We start from the raw sequence: 22,334 nt of genomic DNA on the forward strand, positions 1-22,334 counted from the left end.
CTGTGTCTAACGCCCTCACCTCCTTCAGTCTTTCTTCAAATATTATCTTCTCAATAAGGCCTGCCCTTTACTAACCTATTATATCACTGCAACCTGTCCTACTATCCTGCCCCCCCCAAATTGCTAATCCCCTTTACCCTGCTCTACTTTTTCTTTATTCCTTAGCACTTATCACCTTTAAACATTCTAGATAATTTACTAATGATGCTTATTTTTGTTGTCTGTCTTCCTTTCCTACATTTTAAGATGCTTGAGAACATGGATCTTTGTTTTATTTACTGGTCTATCTCAAATGCCTGGCACAGTACTTGGTACATGGTACGAACCCAATAAATGTTGTTGAATAAATGAATGAACTGTTACTGTTTTATATATAATTCCTTTTGTGACTCAGTCCTAAATTAAACAAGAAATACACTCTTGAAAAAGTCTTTTTTTCTAGGAAGAAATCCGTGAGAGTTTATAAGACATATTTTTCAAACATATTTTAACTTGCTTAAATGAATTACATTATATTACATATTAGAAGCCATGTCCCATTGAGTAGATTACTACCTATTTGAAGCTGGTAGCTGCACTTTATTATAGAAGCCTAGAGTATCAGAGCTATAAAAGATTATAGTAATCATCTAATCAATCCCTTCATGTCATCCATGACAGTACCCAATGTATTGGAACAATACAAACCAGGTTTAGTTTACTTAGGATCTGATATTCACTGTTAAACTGGGTAATCCTTTATCAATTCTACAGGAGATAATGAAGTAATCTCTAAAGACACTACATGAACTAACCTCACCATTAGTCACTCTAATTGAGGATGGTGAGAAGTCACATTTTTCCTTTCCACAAACCCATAGACAATTCTATGTGGGTGTGTGCTATGCCAGTTCAATCTAGGCACCAGAGAACCACACTCAGGTTATCTGGCAAAGTGTCAGGCTTTATAAAAACACAAGAAGTTTATGTATGAGTCATTTATTTCTTTAAAATAGAGGAGGAAGATCTGGAGTCATGGGAAAGATGGAAACAGGCAGATTTTGCTGGCAGACAGTCTATTCTCACCTTCTCATGTTTCTTCTTGTATTTGCTGTCGAGTGGCATAGTCAGGCTGTTAACCTGCATTCATCACTGTAGGAGTTGGTCAAGGGAACACCCAGCTGCAGTTACAGAACTAGTAGATTAGGCCACTTCAAACTCTTTTCATAGCAGTCATAGAACTGAAGTAGCCAGAGTGAATAGAGGCATGAGCAATGGGCAAAATGTGGATAGTTTTAAAAGCAGTGTTGAGACAGCCATTCTGGGTGAGACTTTTTTTTCACTTCTAAGTACCACATCTTCATTAGCCAATGGTTGGGAAATCCTGACCACCTTCTGCATGCTAATTCAATGTGTTCAAACCTGTACATTTTAGCATGTTTGCTCAAGTGGAAAAATAGTACAATAGAAATCTCTTGAGGGCCTTAAAGGGAAAACTTATGGTTTAGTAACAATGAAAGATTGGATTCTTTCAGGGGAAACAATTTGTTTTTATTTCTCTAATTTGTGAGCTTTTTCTATTTTTATTATCTCTATCAAGATGTCCAAATTTCAGAGGCCGGTGGGGAAATTATTGGTACATGGGGACCAAATGTGACCAGCTCTGGAATACTCTGGACCTGATTTTAGTAGCAGCATTGCCTGGAATAGGACTGGCTATACTAGTTGGTGTAACAATCCAGACTATCCACTACTGTAAAAAGAAGTCAAGGAATACAAATGATCACCGGTAAGAAATTTCTAAATACATCTGAGAATGATGGGAAATCGCTTGTGAGATCACTAAATGATTCAAGAAATAATGGATATCATTTATCATGCATACAGCTGATATATTCTCTTCCATATTCATCAACATTTAATTAAATTAGAACAAAAGTCAGGATAACTAAATAAATTTTGTTCAGGATTTGGATACAACAAAAACTGTAAAGCCCCTTCCTCAGATAAAAACCAAGTGAGCCAAGTGTAATTCACTAAAGAATTGTCCTACTTCATTGCCTTCCTTCCACCAACGTGCTATTTGTATGCACCACACATACTGTCCTAAGAGTTGAGGCGGGGGAAGGGGGACAGCTGTACCAGTATCTCCTATTTACCCCAACCCCCAGCATCCAATAGGCTTGACTGTATTCTGACTCTGTCTTGGGCAAATCTCGTCACTTCACTGGGCTTCAATTTTCTCAGCTGTAGAGATTGCTATAATCTGACCTACACATCTTACAGAGATGGTGAGATTGATACTGAAAACAACAATCATTTACAGACAGCTTATTATATGTATCAGGCTGAATTATAAATGTTTCATACCTATCGGCCCATGTAATCCTCACAAGAACCCTATAAAGTACAGATGAGATTACTAAGGCACAGAGAGATCAAATAACTTGGCTGAGGTTACAGGGCTAAGTCTATACCCAGGCAATCTGACTCCCAGGGTTAAAGTCTTAATCCCCATGCTACACTAATGGACTCTAATGAGATAAAACAGTGCTCTGAAAGCTGTAAAGCCCTGTTGCATTCCTTTTGTTTTTTTGCTTAAAAGCAAATAATATCCTTTATATTTTGCACTGCCTCTAAATGATAGAAATATGAAAGGTAAATACCAGTAGGGTATAATCTCACCAATTTTATATCAGTTAATTCAAATTAGCATCTACTTTAAAGTATCATTCTCCAGTGACAAGATAATGTTACCCTCTATGCAGTATGAAGATAGTTTGAAATATTACTTTAAAATTGGAAGTGGCTTGTACTGTCAGCCTCACACTTCTAAGAATAGAATTAGGTTGGAAACCTCCTGAGATTTTAAAGAATCATTTTAATTAGAAATCATACCCATAAACAAGTCACCTTTTAAGTATTCTCCATAGTTTTCCTACTCCAAAGCTTTCTAGAACACTGGATTTGTATTCCAATCCTCTCTCTTCTACTAATTGTCTATGACTTTGAGAGGATCACTTAGCCCCTGTTTCCTCCTTTATAAATGAAGAGTTGGGTATACATATCCTTTTTCTCTATAGTTGTGAGAATCAAATGAAATAATTAATGGAAAACTGCATTGAGAAGCAAAAGCAAAACAAAAAGCTTGATTATAGATTAGAATAGTAATAGTGTTTATAAGCATTTAGACTTATTTATAGGTTTTTTGGGTAAAGAATTAATCTGCCTTATTTTTCTTCAGTTAAAATATAATTTAGTTTGAGCTCCTTTTTTTCCCTTCTGCCATTCCCTCAATTGTGAATTGACAGAGTGTTTCTATATATACTCTGGAAGATTCCTTAGTGTAGTGGAAAATGTATGGACATAGAGCAAGACAGACTGGGATTCAAATCCCTGTCCTATAAATCACTGACTGTGTGGCCTTGGGGAATTTCCTTAAAATTTCTCAGCCTCAGGTTTCTCATCTGTAAAATGGAGTTAATAATACTTATCTTGCAAGCCTTACTCAAGTAAGATAATGTAATTTTTGTGAAATAAACTGATGTGTGAAATTTACTTTCAATTGCATTAAAAATATAATGGATTAATGGGTGGATAGAAGGATGGATAGATGGATAGATATATGCAAAAGCAAGTATAGTAAAGTGTTAATGATTAAATCGAGGTGGTAGATACATGGGCATTCACTATAAAATTCAATTTTGGTGTGTGTTTGAAAATTTTCCTAATAAAATGTTGGGAAAAATCAGATAATGTAAAGTAAAACACTTTGAGCATGGAAAATACTCAACAAATGGTAGCCAATATTATTGCATTCTCTCGGGTACATATAATAATGGAGTCTTAAGATGGGAACATTCATTCTGTGTTGTCAAAAATGAGTTTATTTTAAAAAGTGATTTATAACCAATTAAGCTACTTCTCTATCCTAACTATATATATATATTTTTTTTTTTAATTTACTGTGCCAGAGAACAGAGGAGTTTATCAGGACTCCAAACTCGGCATAATTCTGCACATGCTTTTGATACTGCTATGAGACCTTCTCAACCTGATCAAGGCCAGGTAAACACTGAAATTCATTTGTAAGGTAAACTAAGCTTACAGAAGACACCATAGAGAGAAATGCATTAGAGAAACAAAAAGAACTTTGGGAGATTAAAGAAGTAGTCAGAGACAACAAAATGAAGTGTGATCAGAAGATCAAATTGTACAAATATGGGATTGTTGATGACAAGTTATTTATCAGTAGAGTACAGGCCAGGCCTGGGGCAAATTACACTGGGAGTGCTCTCTCCTTCTTTTCTCCAGCATTTCTTTCCAGGTAAAATCAAGTTAAAACATATATCAAAGGCAGCCTTGGGGAAAGTTAAAACACATATCAAAGGGGAAAAGGAAGCCACTAAAAGAGGACTAGAAAGATATGCGTAACAGGACACGGATTAGAGCTATGTGGCTTTTTTTTTTTTTTGAATTAGCTGAAAATCTCTTCTTATCTAACAATATGTTCTCAGTAGCACAGATCCTCTGAAACAGAAGACTTGTGTGGATCTCTTCAATTCAGTGTACCTTAGGAATAGCTCTGAAGTAAGAGGTCTGGATGTCATACCCAACCACAAGTATCAGAAGCAGCAGCAATGCTTTTATTGTTTTAAATCAAACAAATCGCTAGTAAGACACTGCAGCATCATCTTTTTGTTATGGTATTTTAGTCCTAGAATATGCCCAATTATGATCTCTATATTTTAAGGAAGACCTACTTTGAGACTAAAGAACACAAGCCTCAGTATAATTCTACATATATTCCTGATATGGTACCTTCTCAATAGTATCAAGGCCAGTTAAAATTAAAACTCATGAAAAGGTTAAGATAAAAAGTTGGTAAACGGTGGATGAGTGAATGATAGTGGTCATATATTTTCTATTAGAAGTCAGAACAGTTAAATATTGGAACTTAGAGAATGAGGATAGGATTTATGTGTTTCTGAATATATCTGTGTCTATCTGTCTATCTAAAACATTTTTCAAAAACGAAGTTTAAGGTACTCTGGATGAATATACTATGGTGAATAATGTTGATGTTATGAAAGGCTAACTCTAGGGCTGTCGGATTGTTTTAGTTGTCAGTTGTTCTCCTGAAGTGACCAATTATTTTGTAGATGAATCCTATGAGTTAGAAAAGCAAGCAGGGAGATGGTGTTTTTCCTCTTCTAAGTATTCACTTATTCTTAGCCTCTGTAGTTACTTTGGCTACCCACCTATTTTTCAAATCTCCTTCTCTCCTTTCATCATCCCTTTTTTACTTAATGCTATACAAGCTCTAATAGCGGATAAAATTCAGGAGGAGGACCAATATAATGCACATCGTTTAGGCTATATTCAATAAATGTTACTCTCCCTTTTCCTGGTCTCAGACTTCCTATGGCTAAATGTCTGCTCCGTTCCTGTTACATCTATCTAAATACTTCCACTGTAGACACTTTCTCTTCATTGCTGTGAACATTTCCTAAATTTCCCTTTACTGAGGACGGCACAAGTGAACCACCATGCCTGGTCTCAATCTACCATATTCTTCTCTTCTTGAGGGTTTCCCAGAGTCTAGGGCATTAGGAAGTAGAAGTAGACTGCAGGTTAACAATTTAATAGAGGACTAGGAAACTTTTCAACTGAGTTAAACTTTTTAGAAGGGTGTCCAGATGCACTGTGCTCTGAGTGTACATTTAAAATATTGACTTTGGCGTGTGATGACTTTTCAGAAGCTAAGGCCCAGATCAGGTTTCCACAGACGTGAATAATGCTTTTTCATGCAAATTCATCACTATTTTCTTTATTCAGCTAACTCACACGCAGAGAACCAGGAATTAATAAGCAGAGCCTGAGTTCATTCTTGAATTGTCAACGTTAATCTTTTCTAATTGACTTAACAATTAGATTTGAGTGGGTGGAGGTAAGACTACGTATTTGCTACCTCTTCTTCACCTCCACCCACTTTTACTTTTAGCACAGAATAGCTTGTGGCTTTCAAAGCTGTTACAATCCTAGCATGAGCATATAATTAGAAGTCCCAATATATTCTGTGAATCTCTGGCAGGAAGGTGTGCTGCATAGTTTAGTCCTGTGAGAATTCATCATTGCTATTGTTGTTTATTTTTAGTTATTGTTCTGATCATAAATATGTTTTTTTAAGTTTATCTGCCTTTAAGTTTATCATGCCAGGTAATGATTCAACCACATTCAGCCACAGGATATAACATGCTTTAGCTACTTTCACCTGGTGAAAATATATGACAGCTATGTCCAGAGGGGAAAAAAAAACACCCCTACATTTGATAGAGACCCAGGTAACTGGCATAGTCTGAAGAGCAAAGAAATAAATACTGGTATGACTTAAAGAGCATATAATAAACCATATAGTGGAGGCAACAAATATTGAGATGTGCTCACTGAAAAGGAAGAATACTTTGACTAAAAATAAGATCTTCTAAATTTGGCATTATAATCACAAACTTACCAAATTGCTGGATTTACTGTGTTTTCAAATAGAATGAATTGAAAGCAGGAGGAGATAATGTGCTAAGCTTTAAATGATCAATTTACCAAATCCAGGAGATTATTCTTCCTAGATAATAAATGAAAATAATATCCAATAATTAAAGTATTCTTTACTGATACCTGAGAATATTATATTATTTAAGTAATTTCTCACTAGAAGTTGTTAATATCATCTTCAAACAGTTAAACGTTATCAAGCACTCCACTACAGATGGCACTGTGTAAATTGTGATAATCTCCAGACCGTTGTTACATTTTCAGTCTGCATTATCTTTGGATATGTACATTATTCTACCTTATCAGTAAACAATTAGTCACAGTTTTATGAATATTTGCATAGTTAAAACCTTATGTTGTGTCACTTATCCAATTCATTAAATTAATTTGTCCATGACAACCAGTTATGTAAAGTGAACTGGAAATCAGCAAGGTAGAAATAATATCTTTTACTGAGATTAGTTTTTTCCAACAGTCCAATATTCTGCTTAGGAAAATAATATTAATTGGTTAGAAACACTAAAGGAATCTTAGTAATTGGAGGGGAATATTATTTTGCAGCTTTTTTAACCTTTATTTTATTTTTTTTACTTTTTATTTTTATACAATTTTTAAAGGTTACTTTCCATTTACAGTTGTTGCAAAATATTGGCTATATTCCTTGTGTTGTACAATATATCCTTGAGCCTATCTGAAACCCAATAGTTTGTACCTCCCACTCCCCTGCCCCTATAGTGCCCTTCCCTCTCCCTCTCCCCCGACTGGCAATCACTAGTTGTATTCTCTATATCTGTGAGTCTGCTTCTTCTATGTTATATTCACTAGTTTGTTGTACTTTTTAGATTCCACATATAAGTGATATCATACAGTATTTATCTTTCCCTGACTTATTTCACTAAGCATAATAACCTCCAAGTGCATCCATGCTGCTGCAAATGGCAAAACTTCATTCTTTTTTATGTCTGAGTAGTATTCCATTGTATATCTATACCACATCTTCTTCATCCATTCATCTGTTGATGGACACTTCGGTTGTTTCCTTGTTTTGGTTATTGTAAATAATGTTGCTATGAACATTGAGGTGTATGCACCTTTTTGAATCAGTGTTTCGAAGAAAAATATGTTCTGACTAAACTCCTAAGCTTCCTTAATCTTTGTTCCTATTTTTGTCATTTTATTTAAGATTATCATGCACCTAAATTTTCTGGAATTTTTAAGATATGTTTCCAAAAACAATAAAATATCCACACCACAGGGGAAAGTCACTGGATGAAATTCTCCATATTTACCAACAGATGGCAGTGATCAACCATTAAGTGTATCTTCCTAGGCCGTTCTGGTTTGCGGAGGAAGAGCCTCCTCTGTAAAAATTCAAAAGCAGAAAACCTGTAGTTAAGCACTCAGGGCCAAATCATTGAGAGGACTTACCATCAGTATCAAATTATGGCGATTCTGATAAAATCTTAACTGATTTGTGTCACACTAGCAGCATTGTAAAGCAAGCATCAATCAAGTGGAAAATAGGAAAATAGAAAACTGTAATGGTGAAGGAGCACAACTATCCTTTTTCTAAAGTATACATATATGATGGAAATACGTATGCCAAAATATTAACAATACTTTTCTTTAGGTGGGAAACTATAGGTTAATTTTCCTTAATATATAAAAATTCTTCATAATCGTGAAGTAAAAGATCAACAATTCAATAAAAGAATGGACAAATTAGATGAACTGACAGTTCATTGAAAAGGAAATTCGAATAGCTCTTAAACATATAAAAATATGTTAACCTTCCTTCATTATTATGAAACGTGACTGTAATTATACTGAAATACCATTTTTTGCCTATCATTTTAGTAAAGATCCAAAAGTTTGTTAATATGTTCTATTAGAAAGGCTCTGAGGAAAATGGCTGGTGGAAAGGCAGTTTGGCAATTACAAATGCATATATCATTTGACCTAGCAATATCACTTGGGGGAGTGAATATCCTGCAGATATATTCCCATAAGTGCAGACTGATATGTTTATAATATTTTTATTGCTGCATGGATTACAATAGGAAAGGATTGGAAACCACACAAATGCCTATCAAGAGAGGCTAGTTAAATAATCTATAGTACATCCATACAATGGAACGCTATGGGACTTTACAAAAGACGAAGTGGATTATCTCTGTACTGATATGAAAAGATCTCCAAGACAGGTATAGTGAAAAACAAAAAATGGTGCAAAAAAGTGTGTATGGTGTGCTTCGTTCTGTATAAGAAAGAGGAGGAAGTAGGAATATATATTCATGTTGCTTATATTTATATTAAAAAGATTTGGATTAATACACAAGCAACTATAAAAATGATTACTGCTTAGGGGGTTGCGTGTGGAGACTGAATGGTTGGAGGTCAGGGGTGAGAAAAAGAAATTCATTGTTTAAATTATTACTCATTCAAAAATTTTCAGAGTATTTTGCTTTTAATAATGGAAAAAATAAAACTTTAGTTAGTTAATTAGTTACAGCTGTTAGTAATATTGTGCCATTATTATTTTCCTGATTTTGATAATGTACTATAGCTATATAAGATGTAAACTTTAGAGGAAGCAGAGTCAAGGTAATATAGGAACACACTGTGCAATTTTTGCAACTTGTCTGTAAGTCTAAAGTCATTTCAAAATAAAACGTTTTTAAAAATAAACATTGGTTGAAAACCTCTTTGGTCCAAAGTCCTGCTGGAATGTGTAGGAAGACAGATGAACATCATTATGCCTGGTGTCCAGGGATATGATAAAGATCCATGAAACAATGGACAAGTCTAGGTCAGGTTCCTTTGCTATACCCTCTTTTTATTTTTTTAATAAATTTATTTATTTTATTTATTTATTTTTTGCTGTGTTGGGTCTTCGTTGCTGCATGCGGGCTTTCTCTAGTTGCGGTGAACGGGGGCTACTCTTCGTTGTGGTGTGCAGGCTTCTCATGGCAGTGGCTTCTCTTGTTGAGGAGCACGGGATCTAGGCGCACGGGCTTCAGTAGTTGTGGCACCTGGGCTCAGTAGTTGTGGCTTGCGGGCTATAGAGCTCAGGCTCAGTAGTTGTGGCACACAGGCTTAGTTGCTCTGCAGCATGGGGTATCTTCCCAGTCCAGGGTTCGAACCCACGTCCCCTGCATTGGCAGGCAGATTCTTAACCACTGCACCACCAGGGAAATCATGCTATACCCTCTTGCAGGAAGATGTTTCTTCCTTAGTAACATATCTTATTTTGCAACTATATTCTGGTTTGGGTGATTTTTTTTTAATATCTTCTTCCCCACTAGGAGCAGGAAAATGTATGTACATATTGTACATGATAGGTGTCTTAAAGCATGTGTAGGGAATGTAAGTGGAAGAAAGATTATTTTTCTTTTGCCTAGTTCCGAAATTCAGAACCAAAACCAATGGTGGAGATTATGGTAGGCAAACTTCAATTCGATGTAATATATCTATTTTCTAACAGTTGGAGCAATCAAATAATTAAACAGATTGGTCCCGTGAGGGGAGCACTCCTCAAAACTGAAAATATTCCAAAAAAGGGTAGGATGAGACAGGAGTGACATCTTCAGGTGGAAGAATAGACTAGATAACAGATAAGATTCTATGATAGTCACTGCTAAGGTTCTGTATCCTTTCTGGCATATCACCCTTTAAATTTGCTTCAGCTTCCTTCATATTTGAAGAATCAAAGGAGCTTTTGTTTATTGCTATCCTTCAACTCTGTGTTTTCAGTATGTTAAATGCCAAGGTTATTGTTTGAAGCTCATTTTCTAATAAATAATATTTAGCTCATTGAAGCTTATCTGCTGAGTTCTACCCACTCACTCAGTCTTGCGAGATCTCCACGCAGATTTTCCTTGTCAGCTTGGCAGTTCATTTTCAGGAAGGTCAGCATCAGATGTTAGTATGGAAGAAATTTTAGAGACCATCTATTCAATGACAGACACTTTAACGGCCTTTGGTGTGGAAACTTGTAAAAGTTTTTTGAAAGTTTAAATAAGTTATAACCATTTCAACCCCCTTACTCAAAATGCTCAAAAAACCCTAGTTGATTTTGTCAGTCATAATTTTCCTTTATAGAAATCATGATTGCTTTTACATAATAAGTTATGTTTTCTTAAGCATCTGATGATATTGCTGTTAATCTTCCACCTCACCCACAATGTAAGAATAAGAATTATTGGTCTATAGTTCTCAGGATTCTTATGGATTGGAGTCAGCATAGTGGCCATTTATAACAAAATGTAACACTTCGTGGTCATATATTCCACAATTTCAATTTTGACTTTCTTCAAACTGTTCAAGAGATGCTCTCCAGCCCTTATGATTCTCCTACACCTAGTATTTTGACTAAGACTTGACAAGTGATTCTGAATAAATCTTTCTGCAATGAAAAAACTGTTCTATAAATCTGTGCTGTCCAATGTGTCAGCCACTAGCCACATATGGCTATAGTGGACTTGAAATTCGGCTAGTATGACTAAGGAGTGGGTTTATTTTATTTTAATTAATTTAAATTTAAATAACCAAATCTGACTAGTGGCTACCATATTGGATAGAACAGGTATGACCACCCTACACATTTAAAGTAACTTTTCTCTGACACCTTTGATTCTTTTTAATCTACATTTTTTTAATGTATTTATTTGGCTGCATTGGGTCTTAAGTTGCGGTGAGTGGACTCTTTGTTGCAGCATGCCAGCTTCTCTCTAGTTGTGGCATGTGGACTCCAGAGCACACGGGCTCAGTAGTTGCAGCACATAGGCATAGTTGCCCTGTGGCATGTGGGATCTTAGTTCCCCGACCAGGGATCAAACTCCCGTCCCCTGCATTGGAAGGCAGATTCTTAACGACTGGACCAGCAGGGAAGTTCCCTTTGATTTACTAAACACTTTCAGGAAAGCTTTATTCTTAATTTCCCTCAGTAAAAACCAATGAAAATAATTCATGTAGTGTCTTCACTAATCTTATTGTTAATTCTATAACTAGCTTTTTTGTCTGTTCTCTCATTTCCCTCTTTGGGTTATGGTGTAAAAATATCTGACCTTGGAATCATATGATCAGAGCCTGAGAAATAGTTCTGTGATCTTTTTACATATAGAATTTATACAGTCTGAATCTGTTGAATCGTGGTAATCAAGCAGTTCAAATGATTTTTTTTCCCCAATCAACCGTCCGTTCAGTATCATTAAGACTTTACTGTGATTGAGGTACTCTGGGATATAAGTAAGGTAATGGAGTAGAGAAGAACTAACATTTATTGAACACGTCCCATACACAAGGCATTTTTAAATCACAGAATGTCTGTAACATAGGATATCTATTTTAATCTTCATGACTGCCCCTGCGTAGTCTTATTAATCCTATTTTTAATAACGAGGAAATCAACAATAAGATAGGTTAAGTGACTGTACATTTTTTCTGGGTTTTTTGGTACATTTAAAATGCATACCTCTCAAAATAAAACAAGGCTTCATTTTTTAAAAGTTCTAGACCTTTTAAATTTCTGGAAATTTCTAACCCTTACTCTATAATTGTAAAGAGAAAACAGACTACCACAGAATTCTAGTAGTTTCTAATTTGTTCATTTAAAAAATACTATGACTCTGCGAATGGTCTCTGGTATGTTTTAAGCATATTCTACCATTTAATATCTCTTTGGAAATAATTTTTTACCTTTCTTGAATGTAAAAAATGTAGTATGTAAAAAGATATTTGGGGCAGAGTTTCAAGATGGCAGAGGAGTAAGACATGGAGATCACCTTCCTCCCCACAAATACATCAAAAATACATCCACATGTGGAACAACTCCTACAGAACACCTACTGAACGCTGGCAGAAGACCTCAGACTTCCAAAAGGCAAGAAATTCCCCACGTACCTGTGTAGGGCAAAAGAAAAAACAGAGACAAAAGAATAGGGACAGGACCTGCACCTCTGGGAGGGAGCTGTGAAGGAGGAAAAGCTTCCACACACTAGGAAGCCCCTTCACTGGTGATGACGGTGGGTGGGTGGGGGGGAAGCTTTGGGGCCACGGTGAAGAGCGCAGCAACAGGGGTGTAGAGGGCAAAGCAGAGAGATTCCTGCACAGAGAATTGGTGCCGACCAGCTCTCACCAGCCTGAGAGGCTTGTCTGCTCACCCACCGGGGCAGGTGGTGGCTGAGAGCTGAGGCTTGGGCTTTGGAGGTCAGATCCCAAGCAGAGGACTGGGGGTGGCTGCGTGAGCACAGCCTGAAGGGGGCTAGTATGCCACAGCTAGCCAGGAGGGAGTCTGGGAAAAAGTCTGGACCAGCCTAAGAGGCAAGAGACCATTGTTTTGGGGTGCACGATGAGAGGAGATTCAGGGCACTACCTAAATGAGCTCCAGAGATGGGCACGAGCTGCGGCTATCAGCACAGACACCAGAGATGGGCATGAGATGCTAAGGCTGCTGCTGCAGGCACCAAGAAACCTGTGTGCAAGCACAGGTCACTATCCGTACCTCCCCTCCAGGGAGCTTTTGCAGCCCCGCATTCCCAGGGTCCCATGATCCAGGGACAACTTCCCCAGGAGAACACACGGTACGCCTCAGGCTGTTGCAACGTCATGCTGGCCTTTGCTGCTGCAGGCTTGCCTCACAACTGTACCCTTCCCTCCCCTTGGCCTGAGTGACAGAGCTTCCTAATCAGCTGCTCCTTTAACCCTGTCCTGTCTGGGCAGGGAACAGACGCCCTCAGGAGACCTACACGCAGAGGCAGGGCCAAATACAAAGCTGAACCCCAGGAACTGTGTGAAGAAAGAAGAGAAAGGGAAATTTCTCCCAGCAGCCTCAGGAGCAGGGGATTAAATCTCCACAATCAACTTGATGTGCCCTGCATCTCTGGAATACCCAAATAGACAATGAATCTTACCAAAATTGAGGCAGTGGATTTTGGGAGCAACTGTTGACTTGGGGTTTGCTTTCTGCATCTAATGTGTTTCCGGTTTTAAGTTTATCTTAGTTTAGTCTTTAGAGCTTATTATCATTGGTTGATTTGTTTACTGATTTGGTTGCTCTCTTCCTTTTTATATATATATTTTTTCCCTTTTTCTCCTTTTATGAGTGTGTATGTCTATGCATCTTTGTGTGATCTTCTCTGTATAACTTTGCTTTTACCATTTGTCCTAGGGTTCTGTGTCTCTGGTTTTTTTTGTACTATATTTTTTAGCACTTTTTATCTTTGGTGGATTTGATTTTTGGTTTGGTTGCTCTCTTTCATTCTTTTTTATTTCTATTACTGTTTTATTTTTAATAATATTTTTATTTTTAAATTAATAACTTTTATTTTTCTTTCTTTCTTTCCTTCTTTCTTTCCTTCTTTTCTTTCTTTCTTTCTTTCTTTCTTTTTTTCTTTCTCTTTCTTTCCTTCCTTCCTTCCTTCCTTCTTTCTTTCTTTCTTTCTCTTTCTTTCTTTCTTTCTTTCTTTCTTTCTTTCTTTCTTTCTTTCTTTCTTTCTTCTTTCTTTCTTTCTTTCTTTCTTTCTTTCTATCTCCCTTTTCTTCTGAGCCCTGTGGCTGACAGAGTCTTGGTGCTCCAGCCGGGTCTCAGGTCTGAGCCTCTAAGGTGGGAGAGCTGAGTTCAGGACACTGGTCCAACAGAGGCCTCCCAGCCCCACATAATATCCAATGGCAAAAGCTCTTTCAGAGATCCCCATCTTGACTCTAGGACCCAGCTCCACTCAATGACAAGCAAGCTACAGTGCAGGACACACTACGCCAAACAACTGGCAAGACAGGAACACAACCCCACCCATTAGTAGAGAAGCTGCCTAAAATCATAATAATTTCACAGACACCCCGAAACACACCACCGGATGCAGTCCTGCCCACCAGAAAGACAAGATCCAGCCTCATCCTCCAGAACACAGGCACCAGTCCCCTCCACCAGGAAGCCTACACAACACACTGAACCAACGTTAGCCACTGGGGACAGACACCAAAAACAATGGGAAACATGAACCTGCAGCCTGCAGAAAGGAGACCTAAAACACAGTAAGATAAGCAAAATGAGAAGACAGAGAAACACAAAGCAGATGAAGGAGCAAGGTAAAAACCACCAGACCAAACAAATGAAGAGGAAATAGAGTCTACCTGAAAAAGAATTCAGACGAATGATAGTAAAGATGATCCAAAATCTTGGAAATAGAATGAGAAAATACAAGAAACTTTTAACAAGGACCTAGAAGAACGAAAGGGCAAACAAACAATGATGAACAACACAATAAAGGAAATTAAAATTATCTAGAAGGAATCAATAGCAGAATAACTGAGGCAGAAGAACGGGTAAGTGAACTGGAAGATAAAATAGTGGCAAGAGCTACCACAGCACACAATAAAGAAAAAATAATGAAAAGAATTGAGGACAGTCTCAGAGACCTCTGGGACAACATTAAACACACCAACATGCAAATTATAGGGTTCCCAAAAGAAGAAGAGAAAAAGAAGAGACTGAGAAACTATTCAAAGAGAATATAGTTGAAAAGTTCCCTAATATGGGAAAGGAAATAGTCAATCAAGTCCAGGAAGCACAGAGAGTCCCATACAGAATAAATCCAAGAAAAAACATGCTAAGACACATATTAATCAAACTATCAAAAATTAAATACAAAGAAAAAATACTAAAAGCAGCCAGGGAAACGCAACAAATATCACACAAGAGAATCCCCATAATGATAACAGCTGATCCTTCAGCAGAAACTCTGCAGGCCAGAAGGGAGTGGCAGGACAAATTTAAAGTGATGAAAGAGAAAAACCTACAACCAAGATTTCTCTACCCAGCAAGGATCTCATTCAGATTCGACAGGGAAATTAAAAACTTTACAGACAAGCAAAAGCTAAGAGAATTCAGCACCACAAAACCAGCATCACAACAAATGCTAAAGGAAACTCTCTAGGCAGGAAACACAAGAGAAGGAAAAGACCTAAAATAACAAACCCAAAACAATTTAGAAAATGGTAATAGGAACACACATATCGATAACTACCTTAAATGTAAATGGATTAAATGCTGCAACCAAAAGACATAGAATAGCTGAATGGATACATAAACAAGACCTGTATACATGCGGTCTACAAGGGACACACTTCAGACCTAGGGGCACATACAGACTGAGAGTGAGTGGATGGAAAACGTTATTCCATGCAAATGGAAAAGAAAAGAAAGCTGGAGTAGCAATTGTCATATCAGATAAAATAGACTTTAAAATAAAGATTATTATAAGAGACAATGAAGGACACTACATAATGATCAAGGGATCAATCCAAAAAGAAGATATAACAATTTTAAATATTTATGCACCTAACAAAGGAGGACCTCAATACTTAAGGAAATATTAACAGCCATAAAAGAGGAAATCAACAGTAACACAGTCATAGTAGGGTACTTTAACACCCCACTTTTACCAATAGAAAGATAATGCAAAATGAAAATAAATAAGGGAGCACAAGCTTTAAATGATACATTAAACAAGATGGACTTCATTGATTTATAGGGCATTCCATCCAAAAACAACAGAATACACTTTCTTCTCAAGTGCTCATGGAACATTCTCCAGGATAGATCATATCATGGGTCACAAATCAAGCCTTGGTAAATTTAAGAAAATTGAAATCGTATCAAGTATCTTTTCCGACCAAAATGCTATGAGACTAGATATCAATTACAGGAAAAAATCTGTAAAAAACACAAAGACATGGAGGCTAAACAATACACTACTAAATAACCAAGAGATCACTGAAGAAATCAAAGAGGAAATCAAGAAATACCTAGAAACAAATGACAATGAAAACACAACGACATAAAAGCTATGGGATGCAGCAAAAGCAGTTCTAAGAGGGAATTTAATAGCAATACAGTCCTACCTCAAGAAACAAGAAACAACTCAAATAAACAACCTAACATTACAACTAAAGTAATTAGAGAAAGAAGAACAAAAGACCCAAATGTTAGCAGAAGGTAAGAAATCATAAAAATTAGACCAGAAATAAATGAAAAATAAATGAAGGAAACAATAACAAAGATCAATAAAACTAAAAGCTGGTTCTTGGAGAAGATAAACAAAACTGAAAAACCATTAGCCAAACTCATCAAGAAAAGAATGGAAAAGACACAAGTCAACAGAATTAGAAATGAAAAAGGAGAAGTAACAACTGACACTGCAGAAATACAAAGGATTGTGAGAGATTACTACAAGCAAATATATGCCAATAAAATGGACAACCTGGAAGAAATGGACAAATTCTTAAAAAATCACAACCTTCTGAGAATGAGCCAGGAAGAAATAGAAAATATAAACACACCAATCACAAGCACAGAAATTGAGACTGTGATTAAAAATCTTCCAACAAACAAAAGCCCAGGACCAGATGGCTTCACAGGCAAATTCTATCAAACATTTAGAGAAGAGCTAACACCTGTCTTTCTCAAACTCTTCCAAAATATAACAGAGGGAGGAACACTCCCAAACTCATTCTATGAGGCCACCATCACCTTGTTACCGAAACAAGGCAAAGATGTCACAAAGAAAGAAAACTACCGGCCAATATCACTGATGAACATAGATGCAAAAATCCTCAACAAAATACTAGCAAACAGAATCCAACAGCACATTTAAAGGATCATACACCATGATCAGGTGGGGTTTATCCCAGGAATGCAAGGATTCTTCAATATACACAAATCAATCAATGTGATACACCATATTAACAAATTGAAGGATAAAAACCATATGATCATCTCAATAGATGCAGAAAAAGCTTTCAACAAAATTCATCACATATTTATGATAAAAACCCTGCAAAAAGTAGGCATAGAGGGAACTTACCTCAGCATAATAAAGGCCACATATGACAACCCACAGCCAACATCATTCTCAACGGTGAAAAACTGAAATCATTTCCACTAAGATCAGGAACAATACAAGTTTTCCCACTCTCACCACTATTTTTCAACATAGTTTTGAAAGTTTTAGCCACAGCAATCAGAGAAGAAAAGGAAATGAAAGGAATCCAAATCGGAAAAGAAGAAGTAAATCTGCTACTGTTTGCATATGACATGATACAGTATATAGAGTATATCAGAGACACTTACAGAAAACTACTAGAGCTAATCAATGAATTTCATAAAGTAGCAGGATACAAAATTAATGCATAGAAATCTCTTGCATTCCTATACACTAATGATGAAAAATCTGAAAGAGAAATTAAGGAAATACTCCCATTTACCATTGCAACAACAACAACAAAAAAATACCTAGGAATAAACCTACCTTAGGATATGAAAGACCTGTATGCTGAAAACTATAAGACACTGATGAAAGAAATTAAAGATGATACAAACAGATGGAGAGATATACCATGTTCTTGGATTGGATGAATCAGCACTGTGAAAATGACTATACTACCTAAAGCAATCTACAGGTTCAATGCAATCCCTATCAAATTACCAATGGTATTTTTCACAGAACTAGAACAAAAAAATTCTCCAATTTTTATGGTAATACAAAAGACCCTGAATAGCCAAAGCAATCTTGAGAGAGAACAAGAGCACTGGCGGCATCATGCTTCCTGACTTCAGACTATACTACAAAGCTACTGTCATCAAGACATTATGGTACTGGCACAAGAACAGAAATATAGATCAATAGAACAGGATAGAAAATACAGAGATAAACTCACACAAATATGGTCAGCTTATCTTTGATAATGGAGGCAAGAATATAAAATGGAGGAAAGACAGCCTCTTCAATAAGTGGTGCTGGGAAAACTGGATAGCTACATGGAAAAGAATGAAATTAAAACACTCCCTAACACCATACACAGAAATAGACTCAAACTGGAGTAACGACCTAAATGTAAGGTCAGACAGTACTAAACTCTTAGAGGAAAACATAGGCAGAACACTCTATGACATACATCGTAGCAAGACCCTTTTTGACCCACCTGCTAGAGAAATGGAAATAAAAACAAAAATAAACAAATGGGACCTAATGAAACTTAAAAGCTTGTGCACAGCAAAGGAAACCATAAACAAGATGAAAGACAACTCTCAGAATGGGAGAAAGTATTTGCAAGTGCAGCAACTGACAAAGGATTAATCCCCAAAATATACAGGCAGCTCATACAGCTCAATATCAAAAAACAAACAACCCAATCCAAAAATGGGCAGAAGATCTAAATAGACATTTCTCCAAAGAAGATATACAGATTGCCAACAAACACATGAAAGGATTCTCAACATCACTAATCATTAGAGAAATGCAAATCAAAGCTACAATGAGGTATCACCTCACACCGGTCAGAATGGCCATCATCAAAAAAATCTGTGAACAATAAATGCCGGAGGGGGTGTAGAGGAAAGTTAACCTCTTGCACTCTTGGTGGGAATGTAAGTTGATACAGCCACTATGGAGAACAGTATGGAGGTTCCTTAAAAAACTAAAAATAGAACTACCATATTACCCAGCAATCCCACTGTTAGGCATATACCCTGAGAAAACCATAATTCAAAAAGAGTCATGTACCACAATGTTTATTGCAGCTCTATTTACAATAGCCAGGACATGGAAGCAACCTAAGTGTCCATCGACAGAAGAATGGATAAAGAAGGTGTGGCACACATAAAAAGAAATGAAATTGAGTTATTTGCAGTGAGGTGGATGGACCTAGAGTCTGTCATACAGATTTAAGTAAGTCAGAAAGAGAAACCAAATACTGTATGCTAACACATATATATGGAAACTAAAAAAAAACAAAAACAAAACAAAGGTTCTGAAGAACCTAGGGGCAGGGCAGAAATAAAGACACAGACATAGAGAATGGATCTGGGGACACGGGGTGGGGGAAGGGTAAGCTGGGACGAAGTGAGGCAGTGACATAGACATACATACATTACCAAATGTAAAATAGATTGCTAGTGGGAAGCAGCCACATAGCACAGGGAGATCAGATCGGTGCTTTGTGTCCACCTAGAGGGGTGGGATATGGAGGGTGGGAGGGATATGCAAGAGGGAGGAGATATGGTGATATATGTTTATGTAGACCTGATTCACTTTGTTATACAGCAGCAACTAACACAATAATGTAAAACAATTATATTTGAATAATGATGTTAAAAAGTAAGTTTTTTACAAATAAATTATTACAAATTATTACAAATAATTACAAATTATTTTTACAAATAATAAGTTTTACAATAATGTAAAACAATTATATTCCAATAATGATGTTAAAAAATAAGTAAGATATTTGGCCATAACACACACGTGAAAATGCAAAATAAATATGCTTTAATGCAGTGGGTATATGGTGCTCTCTTTTTCATACTTTCCATAAAATAATTAAATTTAAAATTTCCAGGCTGGTGTGGGTTTGAAGATAGTTTTACATGTCTATGAGTTGGGTGACATGTGGGGAAGTGGAAAGATTTAAGGAGACGTTTGGGAAGAGGTGTGTGTGTGTGTGTGTGTCTTTTATTGTAAGAAGTAAAATTAGTTAAAATTATAAAATGGAATATCTAAGTGAAAATAATTGTTAATATAAATTAGCCACAGCCTTTCCATGCAGAGATAGGTTTCTCAAACGTGTTTGTACATGCAAAATAGTATATTTCAAAATGGAGATATTATAAAATATTGGGAGGAAATATCTTCATTACTTTTCCACTTGGATTGCAAATTTCTTAATAAATAGGATGTGACAAAATTCTTGATATTCCTGTATGCTTATATGAGTGCTATGTACCACATGAATGCTCAATTAATTTTATTTAATGATGATGAAGAACAGATATTTAGTAAACAGTGCCGCCTTTTACTTCTCACTTCTAACTCTCATACGTATTAAAGCAAAGCATTATTTATATCAATGTTTGCCAAATTGTTCACAATATTTTTGGATTTTTTATTTCAGTGTATAGAACAAATTGTTGATCATGCAGTTAATTAGCTCACCCAAGCAGCAATATAATTTAACCATTAGGCTTATCAAAATGACCATACCAAATTCTTTCAAGCTCCAGTGATTTTAGTCATATCGGCCAAACACAGAAACTGTGAAGCTTCATTTCTGTTAGCTTTGCTAAAATGTTCTTTCTTTGAAAGTTTCTATCTCTCGTTCTATGGGCATGATATCTCAGAAAACTTGCTGCTAAGGGGGTCTTTTTTGGAAGCAAACAAAATTTTGATGTGACATTTTGTTGTATCAAAAGGTCTTCATCCAGGTTCCAGCATTTCAACTTGCTGAATTCTGAATAAGTGTGGAACAGTTTTTGTTTTCCCCACAGTCCAAGGCTTAAATGTAATCACAGATTTCCTGATAGCTGCATAGCACCCAAAAAGGGAGCAACTTTGTGTAACTGTTGCTTCAAAATCTCAGATAAAAGTTCTCTATGAAATTAATGCTAATAACCACTTGAATCATACATGGAGCTTTCAGACATCAGGCACAGCAAGATATCTGTAACATGAGACTATGAATGCTACTTGGCAAGATTTAATATTCAATTGTCATGTAGCGCTCTAATATGGATGTTGCACAGTTGGAGCCAGACAGCCGCTAACTATACAGCATGGTCAGAATAGTTAATAGCGGCATTCAATAAGTGAATGCTCACAGAAAGTAACCTCTTATCTCTTTTTTAATCATTTCCTTGCTGATTTATTCCCATACCAATCTATTACTAAACTGAAAAGTATGATTGTCAAACTCTTTTTTAGAAATGAAAAGACTTAAAAATATGAGCATTTATGTATTCATGCTTAAAAATGTTCTTTTACTGAATTACAAATAAATATAATGTCCAGTTGTAGCCTTTACAGTTATTGCAGAATGGTCTTAATACAATTATTTTGAAACATATTTATTCTGAAATTATGGTTATAAAACAGCTACACTTGGCCAATAGTGTGCCTCTATTTGTCATCATGAGCTAAGGACAAAATAGTCTAGCCTGTAATATAGATACATAAAATTAGAAATAGCAGAAATAAAATTTAGAAATAACAAAAATAAAGGACTTTTTCTCTCACCAGGAAAATTCTGTTCTAATAACCAATGTCCATATCCAATAGTGTCTGTCCTGTTTGAATAAGATAGAGTCATCTGATATAAAAATAAATTAATAATAGTAATAATACTAAAAACTCATGATTATCTACAGATGGTTAATCCACACCTGTTGGTGTCTAACCCAGCTGGATAAAGGTGATGGTCTTATTTTTCAAGGAGCTCAATCCAGTTTGTATTATTCTCCTAATAGGCATGATAATTGGGTTAAGGCTAATCACTAGGAAATGTGCTATAAGAGAACTATGAACATTAATGACAGGATATCTTAGGTAATACCCACTAAAAGATATACTAGATGTTAAAACAAATAACTCTGCTATTTAATAAAATTAATAATGAAATGGAACTTATTCAGTTAGCAGTTGTACTTTATTGTCTTATCACTAGACCCTGTCATTCGTTCAAAAGAGACACAAGTTCAAAATTCTACTCTAAAATAATGAAGCCAGTTCTCATAAGCTAAAGAAAAAATCTGAAGTTAATGATTTTAGTGCTTTTCTATGTATGGGAAGATGCAAGAATCTAGGGTCACTGAAATTCTTCCTTAGATGTGCATCTTAACTATTGAGGGGCCCCGTATATCCAAAACACAGAATGCTTCCTGTTTTTCCATCCTGAATTCCCCTCAGGCCACACTGCAGTGCGCTGCAACTTAATCCTTGTAGAACTGGAAGGGCAGGCAACATTCTTTGTTTACC

The 22,334-nt window shown here is 36.2% G+C and overlaps 1 pseudogene across 1 annotated transcript in view; it reads left to right on the plus strand.

Moving 5' to 3' along the window:
• Nucleotides 1–1,619: 1,619 nt before the first annotated feature.
• Nucleotides 1,620–22,334, plus strand: part of LOC307180608 (V-type proton ATPase subunit B, brain isoform-like) — a 35,182-nt pseudogene continuing 14,467 nt past the window's right edge. Inside the window, exon 1 of the transcript in view lies at nucleotides 1,620–1,768. The product of the transcript in view is annotated as a V-type proton ATPase subunit B, brain isoform-like (transcript). The remainder of the gene's footprint in view (nucleotides 1,769–22,334) is intronic.

This window comes from Stenella coeruleoalba (genome assembly GCF_951394435.1).
Source record: "Stenella coeruleoalba genome assembly, chromosome: X".
Lineage (NCBI taxonomy): Eukaryota > Metazoa > Chordata > Mammalia > Artiodactyla > Delphinidae > Stenella > Stenella coeruleoalba.